The sequence below is a fragment of the Temnothorax nylanderi genome, unplaced genomic scaffold (assembly GCF_030848795.1).
Source record: "Temnothorax nylanderi isolate EJ_2023f unplaced genomic scaffold, tnyl_v1.0 TNYL_tig0447_pilon, whole genome shotgun sequence".
Classification (NCBI taxonomy): domain Eukaryota; kingdom Metazoa; phylum Arthropoda; class Insecta; order Hymenoptera; family Formicidae; genus Temnothorax; species Temnothorax nylanderi.
The window spans coordinates 145295-153528 of NW_027249509.1; the positions used below are offsets into that span (position 1 = coordinate 145295).

The following is an 8234-nucleotide window of genomic DNA, read 5'->3' on the forward strand; positions in this document are numbered from 1 at the left end:
ACGGGAATCAGCATGCGGGACAGAGGATGCGTGATTCGAACAGCCAATCAGCGCTCTTCCGCATTTTTCTATCCCGCGCTGATTGGCTGTTCGAATCACGCATCCTCTGTCCCGCATGCTGATTCCCGTATCGTGTGATTTCACTCTTAGTATAAGCGTAACATAAGACCGCTAAACCAATGAGCATCCAGCATAAAGTCGCCATATTGATTTACATAAGATGCTCATTGGTCCAGCGGTCTTAAGGCCATCGTACACAAAATGCATAGAACATAGACATAACATAGCATAAGCATAAGAAAAATACGCAATCTACACAAGTACGCATAGCTAGAGTCCTATATACTCTACGCATGGCATAACTTCACTCCAATCAGAGACTGAAGAAGAACATAAGTACTCCTAACCTAAATATTATTGACATTTGTCAAAAGCGAGAGAAGTACGAGAAGTGCGCACAATAGAACACATATTAGGAAGAATATAAAGAATAATATTAAGAATCGAAAATACAAATAATAATTAAACGTAACGCATAATGGAAAAGAATAAAATATAAGATAAATATAGGAAGATAAAGATAGGAACATGCCTTATTACAGAAATATTTCTGTATTTATATAGCATATTTAATATTTATTCTTATTCTTAATATATGCTTTATTGTATGAAGGGCCTTTTGTATTAAATAACTGGAACTTCCAGTTGGAGACGCGGCGATAGTCTAAGTTGTTACCAAAGAGAAAGTTAAATCGGCCAGGACAGCGCTTTCCTCAAATATCGTTTAATATAATGGACATGGATGACACGGACGATTATATCGCACTTATCGCAGCAATAGCGTGTTATAAAATTTTACGAAAACGTAATAATAATAAATGATTATGGATACGACCGATATATGCGGCTCGACCACAATTTGGTGATTTCGAACATCTCTTTCAAGAGCTAAAAGAAGATCCAGTAATGTTCTTCAAATATACTCGAATGAATGTTTCTACTTTTTATAAATTAATAGATCTATTGCGACCTCACGTACAAAAGAACAATTGGAGAGCATTGCCAGCAGAACAACGGATTCTTATTATGCTCAGGTATTTGTAAATCTTTACTGTAGATATCGGTTTATCATTACAGTAAATGTTGGTTCTGTTACATAATTTTGTTTCATTCCAGATATCTTACGACGGGTGATCAAATATCTTCAATTGCCTTTGCGCATAGAATAGGAGAATCGACTGCTTACAACATTATTAAAGAAACATGCAGAATAACAGTCAAAGTTTTAAGCCTCATATATCAGCGTCGTAAGTCAGACCACCATGCTTTGTCAATATTCATCGATTTCCTGGCGAAGTTTATCTTGTATATCATGATGTTAAGCTAATTCGTACAGAGCGAATGTTGCTGTTGTCGAAGAAGTTTCGAAGTCAGCTAGGAAAAAGACAAAATTTTGCGCAGTATAAGTTGCTGCAGGTAAATAAAATAATATAGTTTTCTTAATAAGTATAGTTTTCTCTAAAAAAAAAATCTCTTAATTATTTGATTTACAAAACTGTAATGTAAGACAATATATGTACGTATATTTTAAAGACTTAGGGAAGATATTAAAATAAATACATATAATATATATAAATATATACTAACATATGGTTCACTGATTGCCTTCTTGCTATCATCAGGATTAACATAGCCTCTCTCCATGAGTTGAATGAGCAGATTCATAAAGTCGTGTCTGACGATGAGTTTGTCTGTATTCCACATTCTCTTGAAACATCTCCATACCCACACAGAACATAATATTTAATAGATATTCAATGGATATCTACATATCCATATAACGTCCATATCTATGGTGGATATTTAATAGATATCTATTAAATGTAAAAATATCCATATCTCTCAAATGGCCACCAGAGATATCGATTAAATATCCACGTGTCATCCACATATCCATATCTCTCAAATAGCCACCAGAGATATCCATTAAATATCCACGTGTCATCCACATATCCATATCTCTCAAATAGTCACCAGGGATATCCATTAAATATCCACGTGTTATCCACATATCCATATCTCTCAAATAGCCACCAGGGATATCCATTAGATATCCACGTGTTATCCACATATCCATATCCACAAAATAGCTACCAAAGATATTTATTAAACTAGAATTTGAGCCCGCGCGAAGCGCGGACTCAAAATCTATTCTCCTCTCCCCAAACTCACCCATTAATTATGAGCACCAAATTTGATATTCTTTCTCCTCAAACTGTAATCTACATCTTCGAATTCTTTTTTAATAAATAATAAATAATAGATAATATTATAGATGCAGATTAGCATATTGTCAAATATTTCAAAAATGTAATCCCCTATATTGAAGTCTTTAAATTTTATTTTTGCTCGCGCCTCGCGCGTTTTCACCTTCCGCTGACCCCCCATTATTGACTTTCTTTCATTTTATTTTCTTTCTGTTCCTTCTTTTTTCTATTTTGTTTAAAAATTCTACCGGGTTTAGTTTTACATTTGCTGCCTTTCTGTTTTAATATCAATTCATTTATTCTTTTTTTTGCCTGTGCTTCGCGCGCTTTCATCCTCTAAAAAATTATCCATTAATGAAAAATTAAACTTATCCTCCAAAAATTAAAAAAATTTTGGCACTGGTTTCAAGAAAATCGGTCCATTAATACTTATTATTTCTCGAAAAATTTGAAAAATTTTGAAACCGGTTTTTAAAAAATCGGCAACAAAAAATTATCCATAAAAATTATCCATAAAAAAAATTCAGCTTGATATTTCAAAATTTGCGGAAATTGGAGCAATCACGTACATTTTTTTAAACAGAAATCGGAAACCCCTTTATTATTAGCAATTTTTCTAATTCTATTACATTCTTTAGTTCTTTTTCTACCTCTATTTCATATATAATTATTTAAGATTCGGTCAATTATTTCCCGAAAAATTGGGTTTCTGAATCGGTTTCCAAAAAGATCGGTAACGAAAATCAAACTAGCACAGTAAACAACTGTGCCGCAAACACGTAGAACTACGGCTGCGTTCGGGGAGCGCGCTATTAGCGCTATTTGCTTATTCTATCCTTGTTCTACACTTGATGAGCGATAAAGATAGAATGATGCAATAGCGCTAATAGCGCGCTCCTCGAACGCAGCCTACGTCTACTGCACAGTATGGGCACAGCAACAACTGTGCCGCAATCAACACGTAGCACTACGTCAACTGTCAATGATGATGATTGACGTAATCAAGGAAGGCCAAGGCCCACACCGGGATGTAGCGCCGAGTTCATCATCAGTGACAGTAGACGTAGTTCTACGTGTTTGCGGCACAGTTGTTACTGTGCCTGTTTGATTTATATTTTTGTTTATTTTTTAAGCAACAACGTAGAACTACGTCAACTGTCACTGATGATGAACTCGGCGCTACATCCCGGTGTGGGCCTTGGCCTTCCTTGATCACGTCAATCATCATTGACAGTTGACGTAGTGCTACGTGTTGATTGCGGCACAGTTGTTGCTGTGCCCATACTGTGCAGTAGACGTAGTTCTACGTGTTTGCGGCACAGTTGTTTACTGTGCTAGTTTGATTTTTTCAAACATAAATTTATTTTAAAGAAATAAAACAATAAATGTTTTTCTATATTTACTTTTATGTCAGAAAACATAAGATACTCATATAATTCAAGTTAGAATGCCCACGCTACTTGAATAATAAAGCTTACAGAATGCTCGCATGTTAATCTTTGTCCAAACTCGCTGTACACTTTATGATGTTTTTTTTTTTAAAGAATTGTATGATCGTTTGTTCTTTTCTCGTTATAGCTGTCTCACAGCTGTATGTATGTGTGTGTGTGTGTGTGTGTGTGTGTGTGTGTGTGTGTGTGTGTGTGTGTGTGCGCGCGCGCGCGTATATGCTACTATATCTAAACGGTAAAAATAAAGAGTTCGGACTCGTTTTATCATAAATAGGAACTTCTTACGCTTTAAAATGAGATGTCAACATTTATTTTTATCAACGTCGCCTAAACTTCTTAAAGCGTATTCGTGTTTGTGAATTAGTGTGTGTGTGTGTGTTTTTTTGTTTGTGTGCGCGCACACAACCATGCTTAATATTTTGTAAATCCTCTTTATTATTGTTATCGCTGAATTCTATATTTTGATTTGAGAGAGAGAGTGTGTGTGTGTGTGTGTGTGTGTGTGTGTGTGTTTGTGCGTGTATATAAGGGTGTACGTACGTGAATACATGTGTGCGCAAAATTAAATATTTTATCTTAAAAACCATGCTTATTATATGTATAAATTAATTTAAGAATATTTTATGTATAAAATAGCCGAGAAGGTAATAAAGCTATTTCTCTCTCTCTCTCTCTCTCTCTCTCTCTCTCTCTCTCTCTCTCTCTCTCTCTCTCTCTCTCTCTCTCTCTCTCTCTCTCTCTCTCTCTCTCTCTCTCTCTCTCTCTCTCTCTCTCTCTCTCTCTCTCTCTCTCTCTCTCCCCCTCCCTCTCTCTCTCTCTCTCTCTCTCTCTCTCTCTCTCTCTCTCGGGAGTTCTTAAGCTTTAAATTGAGATGTCAATGATTACTCTACGATTATTAGTTTCGAAGATATAAACGTTTAAAGTGTGACATGTTTTCGTTGCATCTACAAGAAATTTAGCTAAACTTTCTAACGCTACTGTATCTAAACGGTAAGAAATAGAGAGTTCGGACTTGTTTTATCATAAATGGGACTTCTTAAGCTTTAAAATGAGATGTCAATGATTACTCTACGATTATTAGTTTAGAAGATATAAACGTTCAAAGTGTGACATGTTTTCGTTGCATAGTCGCGTTCAATTGTTTCATCCGTGGGTACCCTCCCTACCGCGGAGAAAGACGTAGTTCTACGTCAAAAATTATACACATCATGGCAATCACCGGAAAATTCTACCCCTACTTTATATACAAGTCTTTGAAATTCGGTTTATTAACGAATGAGTAGTTCGCGGACAGACAGATAAACAGTCGGGTTTTATATTATAGTATGATATCTCTCTCTCCACACGTTATCCACATATCCATATCTCTCAAATAGCCACCAGGGATATCCATTAAATATCCACGTGTCATCCACATATCCATATTCACCAAGTATCTACCATATGTCTACCACAGATATTTACTAGTTCGTAACAACGCCGCTAAGCGGCGCATAATGATAAGACCAACTCGTAAGTAAATTTCTGTTGCAAGCGAATATAAGCAGGTCCCCGGCGAAGCAAAATCGCGACATCCGCGGGTCTTTGAACCCGGCTCCTCTTTTAAATCTAGAGAAATAATATTTTTGAGATGTTGATTCAACGTTTATGTGCTTTATGGGGTTCTATTTGTATATAATGGACATATATAAAAATAAAAAATATCGAATAAATATCCACGCAAATATCTAATCAATATCCACTAAACGTGCAATTATTTATATAAATATCCACTGGATATTTAATGGATATCTAGTGGATATCTCCATGGATATTTAATGAATATCTATTAGATCTCGTGTGGCGGACATCTGGATATTTAATGGATATCTATTGGATATCTCGTGGATATCATGAATATACATTGGGGATATTTAATAGATATCTATGAAATATTAAATTCTGTGTGGGTATAAAAGCTGGTAACGTGTTGGTCCACGAGGGGGGTGGAAAAGAATTCCACAATTTTTGGCGCAAACATAAATAGGGCGACTCAAATTGTATTTGACTCCATAAATTTTTTTTCCTGCATTCGGTATTCGTTATTTGGTTCCTCAATACAGTTAGATTTGATACCAAAAACTGTTGACATAATGAAGTCCGTTAAGTATCTATTGGTAAAATTAGCAAATAATTTTTAATAATTTTTTGCAAATTTTATCGAAATTTAATGTTTATAATTCAAAATAATAGTTTGTTAAATTAGTTCTGTATTTCTAAAAAAAAGAAAAGATTATATTACGTTTGTACAAAAGTCATTAATGTAAATTTTTATCATATTCTATAATGTTGTTGAATTAAAATATTTGTAACATGTTTTAAAATTATTGTCACATAAAATATCATAATTGTTAAAGAGTAAATGTCAGAAAAACAGATGTAATATATGTGACGCGACATTTTGAGTATTTTAAGAATACTAATCGACTCGACTGGCTATCTTCGTCATAACAATACGATTATTGATTTTGGTCAGATTATCGTCAAGACATTTCAAACCATTGGTTTTGGTCTTTCTAAATTAATATAATTTTGATTCTTATATACGTATGTATAATGTATATTCCAAATAGATAAAAGAATTTTTTTATAAAAAAAATATGCTGTTTATCCTATTTTTAGTTCCACTTATGTTAACTTACAATAACAATTTTTATCTTAAAATTAAGGAGTTTTTATTTCTTGTTGTTCAAAGGCTTTATTTAAATAACAGTTTTTTAAAAGCAATATACCTTGCAAATATATCTTTCATTTCGACGGAATCTCTAATCTGTGCTTTGCTCTTAAGATACTTTGCAAGTTCTTTACTACTTTCCTTCACAATCGGGATCATCCCTGGTAAAAATTACCGTTAGAAACGGATAGAACGTGCATTCTATCCGTTTCTGACTGTTTTACTATGCGTTTCTTTCCCTGCAATTACGGATAGAAGCAGATGAAAAGTGTTGCAGATTCTATAAGACTGTGTACGCAAATACGGTGAGGAAGGCTAACCGCATCTAACTGATTCCTAACGGAACGGAACTTCTATCTGAACCTATGCGCAGACGAATTATGAATCCTATTCGTTTTTATACGTAGCCAATTTTGAATGTCTATCCGCATCTGATTGCAAAACCAGGCAGGATATCTATCTGCATTTGCATGCAATTATGATTTGCCCGCTCTATCCGTTTCTAACTGCAAATGCATTTTATTCATTTCTTATTACTGCTAATACATGTACATTTTGGGAGGTTTGTAGTTATCAGGTAGATTCTACCTTTAAACGCCAGGAGAAGGGATTCCTTTAGTTACGACACTGTAATTTTTCTGGTTGTCGCCTGACAGAACGCCTGCTTATATATTATGGCTGGTTGTATTTTAAATGTGAGAAACGCTTTCCATCATGCGCCGCCTAGCGGCGTCGTCGCGAAGATGCAGATGGATGCGGTATCCACAATTACGGATAGATACCGTCAGCATTTGATGCGTACAGAATGCGGACAGAAACATACAGGATTCGTATCCGTAGTTGCAGACAAATTCCTATAGGTCGACATTGCGTACAGATGCAGATGGATGCGGTATCCGCAATTACGGATAGATACCGTCAGCATCTGATGCGTACAGACTGCGGATAGAAACAGACAGGATTTGTATCCGTAGTTGCAGATAAATTCCTGTAGGTCGACATTGCGTACAGATGCAGATGGATGCGGTATCCGCAATTACGGATAGATACCGTCAGCATCTGATGCGTACAGAATGCGGACAAAACAGACAGGATTCGCATCCGTAGTTGCAGACAAATTCCTATAAGTCGACATTGCATACAGAAGCAGATGGATGCGGTATCCGCAATTACGGATAGATACCGTCAGCATCTGATGCGTACAGAATGCGGACAGAAACAGACAAGTTTTTCTATTGCAAAAGCTTATAGATGCTGTATGCCGATAGATTTCCATTAGATACAGTTATACGTCGTTACATTTTCTGTCTGTATTTGCAGATACAATAGTGCTGCTTACAGAAACGGATAGAGCTAGACAAGCTTGCAGTTACAGCGGATAGAATTCCGTTACATACCATCAGAAATTCTATCTGTTTCTAACTGTTTCTAACGGTAATTTTTACCAGGGATTACTTCAGACGCTTCAGACTGATTGTGAGATATATTAGCTAATACCCTGAGAGTACAACATATAGTAGAGCTTTATAAAGCAGCTTTACTTAATTTTTAAGCAAGTTTCATTTTCTCACCTGCTGTATTTATAATTAAACGATTGTAATAAAAAAAATTATAATTTTAAAATTTGTCTATTTCTACTTTGTCATAGAAAGGAATATGAACCTCTATTTGCTAATACTTCCGAATCTTTTTCAATACGAAGCATTGATGCCAAAAGTCGCATTCGACGCGGATGAATTTAATGCGATCCAATACTTTTCAATGCAAAGCCTCAACCACTGCTGTCTCACATTCAGCGCGGTA

At 35.3% G+C, this 8234-nt stretch overlaps 1 long non-coding RNA gene across 1 annotated transcript; it reads left to right on the forward strand.

Moving 5' to 3' along the window:
* Positions 1 to 343: 343 nt before the first annotated feature.
* Positions 344 to 1640, forward strand: LOC139782873 (uncharacterized). The gene is made up of 2 exons (XR_011721038.1): positions 344 to 1094; positions 1177 to 1640. It is a non-coding gene; the product is annotated as an uncharacterized lncRNA (long non-coding RNA).
* Positions 1641 to 8234: the final 6594 nt, after the last annotated feature.